Below are 12,606 nucleotides of genomic sequence, written 5' to 3' on the forward strand. Positions count from 1 at the left end.
AATTTTAAAAGAATCTAAGATGAAAAAAAATAAAACAATCATTTATTTTCAAAATGGCATAATTTATTATCATTGAAAGTAAATTATAATGGTGTTTTTAATATACAATATTTATATAATCATTATATTATCAATATGATATAAAAAATATTTATTTATAATTAGTGATAATTCTCCTATAGGTTATAGTATAATTGATAGTAGAATTCAAAGAGAAGGATATAAATATACTCCAAGTCATGTTGTACCATATAAAGTTTCTTTGCAAAAATATAAAAAACACCAACATTTTTGTGGAGGTTCGATTATAAGTAAAAAATGGGTACTCACTGCTGCACATTGTTATCATAGGTATTTATTAAACTTAATAACAAAATTATTCGTCAGTTGGTATGAAAAAATTTCTCTCAAGTACTGGTTCTAGTATTTTTCAACTTATTGTTATTACTGAAGGTAATAACTAACGTTACTGGTAGTAACAAAAATTATTCATGATCTAGTATAAAACACTTCCCTCATATGGGGATCTTCTTATTTATTGGCTTCACAATTACTAATGTTAATATTAAAATTATTCATGATCTAGTATGAAACACTTCCCACATATGGGGATCTTCTTTGTTGTTGGCTTCCCAATTATTAATGTTAATATTAAAATTATTCATGATCTAGTATGAAACACTTTCCACATATTGGGAGCTTCTTATTTATTGGCTTCACAATTACTAATGTTAATATTAAAATTATTCATGATCTAGTATGAAACACTTCCCACATATGGGGATCTTCTTTGTTGTTGGCTTCCCAATTATTAATGTTAATATTAAAATTATTCATTATCTAGTATGAAACACTTCCCACATATGGGGATCTTCTTTGTTGTTGGCTTTTCAATTATTAATGTAAATATTAAAACTATTTATAATCTCACAGAAAATTAAAAGGCATTAAAATAATAAGAGTTGCAGCTTATTTTAATACCTTACAATTTTCTGTGTATGCACAGCATACTATTAAAAATAAGATTCTGATTTTGTAGTAAAGCATCGAAGAGGTGTGATATTGTTCTCAGGAAAGTTGGCTTTCGCTAAAAGACCGGATTTCAATTTCACCACAAGAAAGAGAGATTCAATTCCCTTCTTTTCAATGGTTCTTTTTTCTGTTTCAACTGGCCTTTCACTTTGTACCGTCCTGTGTACACATTCGTATTGTCACACCCTAAGTCTTCCTTTTCCAAAAGCTCCATACTATCCATTCTAAAGAAAAAGTAAATTTATCCCCCCCCCCTAAAAAAAACAACAACAGAAACAATAAAGTTAATTTTGTTTTAGAATCAGCTTCTAAATCTCAACTAATCCAATATTGGAAAAAAAAATTTTCTCTATTAATCCCTTCCATGTATGATTTGAAAAAAGTATTTTTTACTTAAACAACATTGTATTCAATGAAATAAATAAGAAAGATATTATTTAGTTCGTTACTGAAACAAGGAGAAAATTTTTTTCCTTTTCCAGGAAAACATTCTTTCACAAAAAAATTATAGTTTCCAGTTAGTATGATTCCTTAAATAACGTCAGTGTGATGTATATCTGCTAATTTTTGTTTTTTTTAATAAATTTTTTTGTAAGTCTATTGTCACTTCAGTCAAGAAACTTTTGGATGGAACTAATGAAATCATTAATTCATTGGTAAATTTCTTGACGAAGGAAAAGAGAGAGAGAGAGAGAGAGAGAGGATTGGGATAAATGGATAACTTTGTAGAAGGAGATTAGCCAAGACGGAAATGAGATGAAGGAGAGAAGAGAATTTATCCAAGAAAATAGGGTAGCCGGAAGATTTTGAGTGACGAAGGGTTTTCATGTTGAGGACAAGGGTTAGAACTTTATATATAGAGAGAGAGTGAGAGAAAGGACCTGACATCATAGTTACGTAAAGTTTCGATAAGTCGATCTTGAAATCGTTTACTTCCTAGTGAGTGAGAGTCCAACTATGTGAAGAACAGTACGCTGCACGAAGACACGACTAAAGGAAGTCTAGACTTTGAGAGAGATCAAAAGGTATCGTCGACTTGGAACTAACGTGGTCCTGTTCTCAAGAAGCATTTTCCAACTTACAGTCGAACCTATAGCAAACCGATCCTTTTTCCGCTTCGATCGACTTTAAAACTCATAGGTTATATGATCACTTCTAAACGCGTTGGAATTCAACTACTTTGATATTCCAGTCGAACTTATTGATTCCATGATCCAGTGGATATAAAAATCCTTGGATATAAAAAAAAACACCTAACTTCCAAAATACTGTCAATTCTATACCAAAATATAAATTAGAATCCATGGCGTAGGTAACGAAAATCAAGGGTCAAAGAGACCCATGTGTAGTATTTACGTACATTTTGTTATAAATATAAAAAAAAAATTGTACAGCTGTACTGTTTCATTTTTTTTCTATCTTTAATGGAATTAAAGCTTGTACGATGATAAATCTGAGTAACTGTAAAACGAAACGAGAAAATTAGAACTTTACTGAATGAAATAGCTGCTCTTTTGCAACGCGCACGTTGGAATGTTCAACAACTCCAAAAAGAACAACGAAACTGCATCGACGTCGTTTAACCGACATAACGTTGAGTTCCATTAGCACATTTTTTTTTCAATAGCCATAGTAAAAAATCTTTACAAGGCCAAAGTTCAAAACTTTTTTACCTAATAAAATAGGAGAAAAATAAATCTCAACAAAAATCATCATTGTAATATAGAAATATCGGCAATTAGTTTGTAATTTTTTTTTATATATATATATATATATGCATAAACGTATTTTCTCTCCGACGGGTAATAAAAAACGGATAGTAAAACTTTTACACTTTAATTATTTCCCTGAGCGTCGGTTAATGGATTTAGCATGCATCTGCACAGTAGGCGAGAATTCTACGCCTTTTTTTTATGCGTTCGTGCTTTTATGTTTTTCGGCTTAAAAGAAGCTACATTTTTCAGTTCTATTTCTATGTGTAATTATTACTTTTTAGTGTTGCCACTATTACTAACATCAAAAATTCTTTAACAAATTGCCATTTTAGTGAAACAAGATTTACAATTCTGTATATATAGACTTCTTTTAAATCATTAATCAAAATTATTTTTAAAATTAATTTCAAAAAAAAAACTAAGTCAATTAACGTTCTTTATACCAGAACAAAAAAAACAGTCTTTATTTCTACTTTGGATTCCGTATTTTTGCTCTCTACCAATATCCGACTTTTCTAGCTCAGTACTTTGCGTTCTTTGAATGAAGTAGAAGATGGAAGGAAATTGAAAGACTTTCACGGAATGCTGAATAGATTTTATTCCAAGAAAAAGTTCTTTTTAATTAAAAGATAAATTAAGAAAAAAAAATAAAGATTAACCCCCCCAATGAGATATGAGGATTTATTATTTATTTTTTCTCAACATACGTTACAATATTTTTCTTGAAAAAAAACAACAACAACCAAACGCATCGACATCCTATTTCGTTTCCCATTAGGCAAACGTCTGAGGCACGCGATTTATTTGCTTTATTTTCATATGGAATGTTCTTTGGCGTAGCCTCAAAGAGAGCAAGGCTTCCAGACTTCCCTCGCATGTGCGGAGTATATATACATAAGTCTGATACCTTGCACACGATTACGATCAACGTATGCCGAACTAATATTCGAATTTTTGCAATTCCTTTTATAGAATATTGAAAGATCAGCCTATATATGAAATGCCAGTTCAATTTTTTATATGTGGAAAAAATTTTGTGACCCCTATGTCACTTGACCAAAAAATTTTCTGACCTATACAAATGGCTAATATAACTTTACTTTTTTTTTATTAATTCGAGGCGCAGTAAAATTCCCGAAAGTTCACAGAAACATTCGTAGACAGAAAAATTTTTGGTATGAAAACAACTGTGTTGTTACCCATAAGCGTAGCTTGGAAGCCACTAATCGTTTCGTCCCGGTCCTCACTACTGGACTCATCAGTAAGGCCACGTTTTTTTTTTTTTTTTTTTTAATATAAACTTTATTTTTATCAATGTAACGTACAAAAATATATATAACAATAGATAATTCTGTAGGTGTCTTATCTTAATATCACGTAGTACCTGCGAGTATATTTCGCTTAAACCTACTAGTACAAGTTTATTTTTTGTTTTTACACAATATTACAAGTTCGATGTGAAATATAATGAATTATAGCAAATAAATGCATTAATACAGTAGTTCATAATGAGTAGGAAAATAAAAGAAACAAAAACCTACATACCTTTACATGACCTAGCTTTACCCCGTCTCAGAACGAGGGACAAGTCCTTAAGGCGCTATCCCATTCTTTCACTATACGATTTACAATCTTCGCAATGAGTGTTGCCAACTTATGTCAGAATTCTATAAATGTCCCTATATAACTTTAGAAAATTTTAGATTCTTTTATATAAATGACAGTTTCCATTTATTTGAAAAATAACTACAATGGAAACTAACATGATAGCAAAAAAAATATATATTGAAGCATGAATTTCGAATAATCTAAAACTTTATTCAACGATGTGTTGCAGGTGATTTTAGTCTGTTGTACTGTGAATTTTTCTAAAAAAGGGGAAAAAAGAGGGTTTTCTTTTTTCGCAAGAAAGAAAGCTTCTCGCAAGCGCCGATAAAATCGTTGAAGCAGCAGTGGCGGGATGTTTTTAAAACTTACTTTCTCGACGTGCCCACACCATTAAGATGGGAATCCTCGCTTCTTGTAAGCGCCTGTAGCTGTAGTACAGAGTCTACGTGCACACTACGTCTTTCCCAAACGCGTTGCTCTGACAGAATACACGTCACGCTCGAACAACTCTGTGCTTCTCCCAACGAAGAACGACTTTCGCCCCCCCCCTCCGAAAAACCTCTTCCCTTGATCTCTCTATTTTTCCTCTCTTTTCCACCCCAAAAAAAAAAAAAAAAAAAAATGTGAAGTCTCGGAAAAAGTAGAGACCTTCAAGGAGTCGACGAAGATTTAAATATGAAGCTGCAGACGTCTTCTTATAAGTGCTTTGCGCGTGTGGAAGTCACTCCTTTTCCATTTTTCACCATTTTCTATTGTCAATATCAATCCCCTATCAATCAATCGTCTCTTGTATATATACTCAAAAATGTTTTTGCTTTAAATAAAATTTTTAAAAAAAAGTCATATAATTTTTCAGTATTTTACTAAACTAAAGAAGAAAGTATTAAAAGGTTTTTCCCATGGCACACAAAAAAAAGAGTTAAATCAGAATTAACAAAAGATAAGCTTCCCTTCTCAGAAATCTCATTTTCGACATAATATTTTTAATCAAGCTTCAGAAAGAGAGAGAGAGAGAGATTTCTCCTCTGGAGGGTGAAGAAGTGGAATATCTTGATTCTTGCACCCACCGCTGTGGTTCTCTCGATAAACATCGTTGAATGAAAACTCGTTAAAACCAATCTATACCGATCGATTTAACAATTTGCATTTGCCGCTTCTCTTGAAATAAGGTAAGGTGATCTTCCACCCATCGTGTTTGCAGAAGGAAAGGACTCTTGGTATTAGTACTTTTAATCATTAAGCAAGCACAAAACATCAATCTAATTAAAAAACTTCTTTATATAAAATGTAGAAAAAAAACTGTAGAGAAAAATTTATATAAATTTCTAATTAAATCTTTATTGCAACTTTTATGAATTAAATTATTTCTTTTTTTTTTTAATGAATCTGAGATTGTTCTTTTTTCTCTTTCTCATTAGAAGATTGGACTCTTTAGGAAAATTGGAAGACCATCAGGAATTCTGACTCTGGCGGCAGCTTCTCTACTTGGAGAAACAAAGTTAGAGAGAAGAGAGCAAGAGAGAGAGAAGGATAAAGTATAAGTGAGATGGAGAATTAACAGGGATGGGGGGGGGAATGGAGAAAGTGAGTACAACCATCGTAGGTAGAGGAAGGGCAGATAATTAGACAAGTAACATAGACTCACCCCTTTACCTCCCCCCCTTCGCTTTTACCTCCCTTCCTGAGTGCGACCCCATATCCTCCTTAATTAAATATAAGCACCGGCTTACCTCTGCTTCTCAACTCGTACTATGGCAAGATGTACACATCCTTTGCTACTTGCATAAATTCTTGACACACACCTACGTTATATACCAAACTCAAGATTCCCGCATCTATATTACCACGCAATTACAGCTATATATCCAATATATCTAAAACGATACCTCAATGGTGTTTAATCCTCAATAATGTATGGTTTTAACGGAATAAAAAAATAATCTCTTCTTCAATTTTTTTTACAAATTTATTCAGTAAAAAAGCATTCTTATTCTAGAAAAGTTATTAAAACGCATTTTAAAACGTTTTAGGTCTGACAAAAAAACACGTGTTCTGAATGCTTTACGTTGTAAAAACAGTTTTGGAATAAATACTTTTATAGAACATTATGCAATTCCTAGTAGTCCTTGTGGTACCTAGTAGTTACCAAGAAGTCCCTTGTAGTTTCCTAGTAGTACTAGTAGTTCCTAATAGTTGCTAGTAGTCACTAGTAGTTAGTAGGGACTTTTAAGTAACAATTAGGAACTACTAGGGACTACTAGGAGCTACTAAGGACTACTAGGAACTACTAGGAACTACTAGGTAACTACTAGGAACTACTAGGAACTACTAGGAACTACTAGGTAACTACTAGGAACTAATAGGTAACTACTAGGAACTAATAGGTAACTACTTGGAACTACTAGGTAACTACTAGGAACTACTAGAGACTACTAGGTAACTACTAGGAACTACTAGGTAACTACTAGGAACTACTAGGGACTACTAGGAACTACTAGGTGACTACTAGGTAACTACTAGGAACTACTAGGGACTACTAGGAACTATTAGGAACTACTAGGAACTACTAGGTAACTACTAGGAACTACTAGGTGACTACTAGGAACTACTAGGTGACTACTAGTAACTACTAGGAACTACTAGGGACTACTAGGATCTACTAGGTAACTACTAGTAACTACTAGGAACTACTAGGTAACTACTAGGAACTACTAGGAACTACTAGGTAACTACTAGGAACTACTAGGAACTACTAGGAACTACTAGTAACTACTAGGAACTACTAGGGACTACTAGGAACTACTAGGAACTACTAGGGACTACTAGGTAACTACTATGATCTACTAGGAACTACTAGGGACTACTAGGAACTACTAGGGACTACTAGGTAACTACTAGGGACAACTAGGTAACTACTAGGTAACTACTAGGAACTACTAGGTAACTACTAGGAACTACTAGGGACTACTAGGAACTACTAGGTGACTACTAGGAACTACTAGTAACTACTAGGGACTACTAGGATCTACTAGGTAACTACTAGGAACTACTAGGGACTACTAGGGACTACTAGGAACTACTAGGTAACTACTAGGAACTACTAGGGACTACTAGGTAACTACTAGGGACTACTAGGAACTACTAGGTAACTACTAGGAACTACTAGGAACTACTAGGAACTACTAGGGACTACTAGGTAACTACTATGATCTACTAGGAACTACTAGGGACTACTAGGAACTACTAGGGACTACTAGGTAACTACTAGGGACTACTAGGTAACTACTAGGAACTACTAGGAACTACTAGGAACTACTAGGAACTACTAGGAACTACTAGGGACTACTAGGAACTACTAGTAACTACTAGTAACTACTAGGGACTACTAGGAACTACTAGGGACTACTAGGTAACTACTAGGATCTACTAGGAACTACTAGGAACTACTAGGTAACTACTAGGAACTAATAGGTAACTACTAGGAACTACTAGGTGACTACTAGGAACTACTAGGTGACTACTAGTAACTACTAGGAACTACTAGGGACTACTAGGATCTACTAGGTAACTACTAGTAACTACTAGGAACTACTAGGTAACTACTAGGAACTACTAGGAACTACTAGGTAACTACTAGGAACTACTAGGAACTACTAGGAACTACTAGTAACTACTAGGAACTACTAGGGACTACTAGGAACTACTAGGAACTACTAGGGACTACTAGGTAACTACTATGATCTACTAGGAACTACTAGGGACTACTAGGAACTACTAGGTAACTACTAGGAACTACTAGGAACTACTAGGTAACTACTAGGAACTACTAGGAACTACTAGGAACTACTAGTAACTACTAGGAACTACTAGGGACTACTAGGAACTACTAGGAACTACTAGGGACTACTAGGTAACTACTATGATCTACTAGGAACTACTAGGGACTACTAGGAACTACTAGGGACTACTAGGTAACTACTAGGGACAACTAGGTAACTACTAGGTAACTACTAGGAACTACTAGGTAACTACTAGGAACTACTAGGGACTACTAGGAACTACTAGGTGACTACTAGGAACTACTAGTAACTACTAGGGACTACTAGGATCTACTAGGTAACTACTAGGAACTACTAGGGACTACTAGGAACTACTAGGGACTACTAGGAACTACTAGGTAACTACTAGGAACTACTAGGGACTACTAGGTAACTACTAGGGACTACTAGGAACTACTAGGTAACTACTAGGAACTAATATGTTACTAGGGACTACTAGGTAACTACTAGGAACTACTAGGAACTACTAGGTAACTACTAGGAACTACTAGGGTCTACTAGGAACTACTAGGTGACTACTAGGAACTACTAGGTGACTACTAGTAACTACTAGGAACTACTAGGGACTACTAGGATCTACTAGGTAACTACTAGAAACTACTAGGGACTACTAGGAACTACTAGGGACTACTAGGTAACTACTAGGGACTACTAGGAACTACTAGGTAACTACTAGGTAACTACTAGGAACTACTAGGAACTACTAGGAACTACTAGGAACTACTAGGAACTACTAGGGACTACTAGGTAACTACTATGATCTACTAGGAACTACTAGGGACTACTAGGAACTACTAGGGACTACTAGGTAACTACTAGGGACTACTAGGTAACTACTAGGAACTACTAGGGACTACTAGGAACTACTAGGTGACTACTAGGAACTACTAGTAACTACTAGTAACTACTAGGGACTACTAGGAACTACTAGGGACTACTAGGTAACTACTAGGATCTACTAGGTAACTACTAGGATCTACTAGGTAACTACTAAGAACTACTAGTAACTACTAGGTAACTACTAGGAACTACTAGTAACTACTAGGAACTACTAGGAACTACTAGGAACTACTAGGGACTACTAGGTGACTACTAGGAACTACTAGGTAACTACTAGGTAACTACTAGGAACTACTAGGTAACTACTAGGAACTACTAGGAACTACTAGGTAACTACTAGGAACTACTAGGGACTACTAGGAACTACTAGGTGACTACTAGGAACTACTAGGTAACTACTAGGAACTACTAGGGACTACTAGGAACTACTAGGTGACTACTAGGAACTACTAGTAACTACTAGGAACTACTAGGAACTACTAGGTGACTACTAGGAACTACTAGGTACTACTAGGAACTACTAGGGACTACTAGGTAACTACTAGGATCTACTAGGTAACTACTAGGAACTACTAGGTGACTACTAGGAACTACTAGTAACTACTAGGGACTACTATGAACTACTAGGAACTACTAGGGACTACTAGGTAACTACTAGGATCTACTAGGTAACTACTAGGAACTACTAGGGACTACTAGGTAACTACTAGGGACTACTAGGAACTACTAGGAACTACTAGGTAACTACTAGGTAACTACTAGGAACTACTAGGTAACTACTAGGAACTACTAGGTAACTACTAGGAACTACTAGGAACTACTAGGGACTACTAGGTAACTACTATGATCTACTAGGAACTACTAGGGACTACTAGGAACTACTAGGGACTACTAGGTAACTACTAGGGACTACTAGGAACTACTAGGTAACTACTAGGAACTACTAGGGACTACTAGGAACTACTAGGTGACTACTAGGAACTACTAGGGACCACTAGGAACTACTTGGAACTAGTAGGAACTGCGAGGTAACTCCTAGGGACCATTAGGAGCTACTCGGCACTACTACGTAACTCCTTGTAGTTCCTAGTAGTCTCTAGCAACTTCTAGTTTTCCTAGTAGTTACTTAGCGGTCCCCAGTAGTCCATAGTTGTTTCTAGGAGTTACCAGTAGTTGCTAGTAGATACTTAGTAGTCGCGAGTGATACCTTGTAGGCCCTTGTAATTTCTAGTAGTCCCTAGTAGTCGCTAATAACTTCTAGTAGTAGTTATTAGTAATTACTAGTAGTTATCTAGTGGTCCCTAGTAGTTCCTAGTAGTCCCTAGTAATTTGAGAGAATACCATTCAAGAATTTTCAAACATTATTAGCTAAAAGTAGGATAATTTTTTTTATATACAATATGATTCTATTATAGTTTTGTCGAAACAGATGTGGAATAATGGAAGTGCGAGAGTTGTCAGAGAGGGATGATTAAATCATTTTCGAAGAGAGATGGTTGAACGACTCGATATTTGAGATATTGAAGATATCCATTCCTACACCATCAAGAATGCTAACATTACTCACCATTAAATAGTATCTGATCGTTCCAGATTTCAAACATGAGATAACACAAACAACCATCGGAAGATGGATGTGGTAATCCGAGAACTCTAGAGTATTTTGAGGTAACTGAAGATATCCTTCATATATATATATATCTAAAGTGAATATACCACTCGAGGAATATTTTACGAACCCTCAATGTAAATAATTGATAGATATTTATATATATTTGGTGTATTATTCAATTTATCTTTACTTCAGTATTATGAAGTTACCTATAAATAAATTTACTTTACATCAGACATAAATGTGTCATTCATTATTTCACTAAATTCATAATACAAAAACTTGAATGTAGTTTTTAACATTGTTTTCTGAAAGGCACCGAATTGGAACCAAATAAATATTCTATAAGCCCAATAAAAACATCTTTGATGCTTTAAATTAAAATTTATTTAATATTTTTAATTTAATATCAAATAATATATTTCTCAATTGTCAATTTGTAAAGAAAATGAATTTTTTTTAAATTTCAATTCGTAACATTTAAAAAAATTAACTGACGATAGCAGCACCATTTAGACAAGATTTTCGTGCCATCTCTTTACACCTAACATGAATTACAACGATGTCTTATCCATGGAGAATCTCCTTGGTTTTACCTATGAAGAATAACATTATCTACAGAAATTTATTTCAATAATTTATCAATGAAAGGAAAAGTAAAATACTAATTTATCTAAACCGTCGAAAAGTGAATTTACCGATTGTTGAGAATGAGAAAGTTAATTAGTGAGAAATCCATGAGATGGAGTTAGGCGCTCTTCTAAATTTATTTTTATTTTAAATTTGTTTATTTGTAATAAAAATATAAACCCTAATAATTTTTAATTAGTTTAATTTTTATTTTCTAGTAAAACAAAATATAAATAAATAAATAATAATTTTGAAGAACTAGTGTAATTCTAATAAATAATTATTTCAATTCTACGGTGAAAAAAAATTTATTTGATCCAAGTAATCGGTTACTTGACTATTATCAAATAAATATTTACTTAAAACAAATAATTTTTATTTAAACCAATAATTTCTGTATTTAAAACAAATATTATTTAATTGACTAAAATAAAAATTATTTGGTTCAAGTAAATATTTATTTGTTAATAATGTAACCGATTATCAAAGAAATTTTGTTTTCAGTATAAACAATTCTAATTAACATAAATAAATTAAATCCCTTTTAATGAACAATTTTCATCTAAATTATGCAAGGCTATTTTTTGATAAAATCGAATATGAAATTACGACGGAAATCAAAAAGTTATTTTGAAATTTAATTATTACGTTGTTTTTACTTTTTTTTTATTTTCCTGAATTACGCCAGGTTATTTTTTGACAAAACCCACTTTCAAAACAACTGATTACAACGGGAATCGAACGGAATTAAATCAAAAATTGTTTTGTGAGATATTTTTTTAAAAATAATTTATAAAAAAAAAGTTCTCCAGTGATATCATTTACTCTCTGCTTACCAAACAGAAAAAAATATTTATTTTACCTATATAAAAATTTTGAAATGGAAATTTAGCCTTATTTCAATTTCTCATATTTGACTTTGACCTGCTGAGGAGAATATAACGTAGGTGCGTGCCTACATTTACTGAAATTTATTCTTGACTTTTACTTAGAATTCATACAAGCATTTGGCATTCCTCAAGTGTTTACTGAGCACACATAAATATATATATGTATACGTAATGTACCTTTTGTACTTATTGGGCAAAAAAAAAACCAACGTGGGCGTTATGCGCGATCTATACTCATAGGCTAGTTTATAGAAATCCCGGAAGTATTAATAAACATTTTCATATTTTAGTAAAACGAGAATTTTTTTTCTTATTTATTAGCAAAAAAAAAATATTTTTTTTCAGTTCAAAATAAAAAAAAATGTTCTAAATAAAAAAAAAACGTATTTAATAATATTATAAATATTTTTTTAAAAATTCCATTTTTTGTCAAATTTGCA

This window comes from Leptopilina boulardi, unplaced genomic scaffold (assembly GCF_019393585.1).
Source record: "Leptopilina boulardi isolate dan_hultmark-lab unplaced genomic scaffold, ZJU_Lbou_2.1 LbouV2_372, whole genome shotgun sequence".
In the NCBI taxonomy this organism is placed as follows: domain Eukaryota; kingdom Metazoa; phylum Arthropoda; class Insecta; order Hymenoptera; family Figitidae; genus Leptopilina; species Leptopilina boulardi.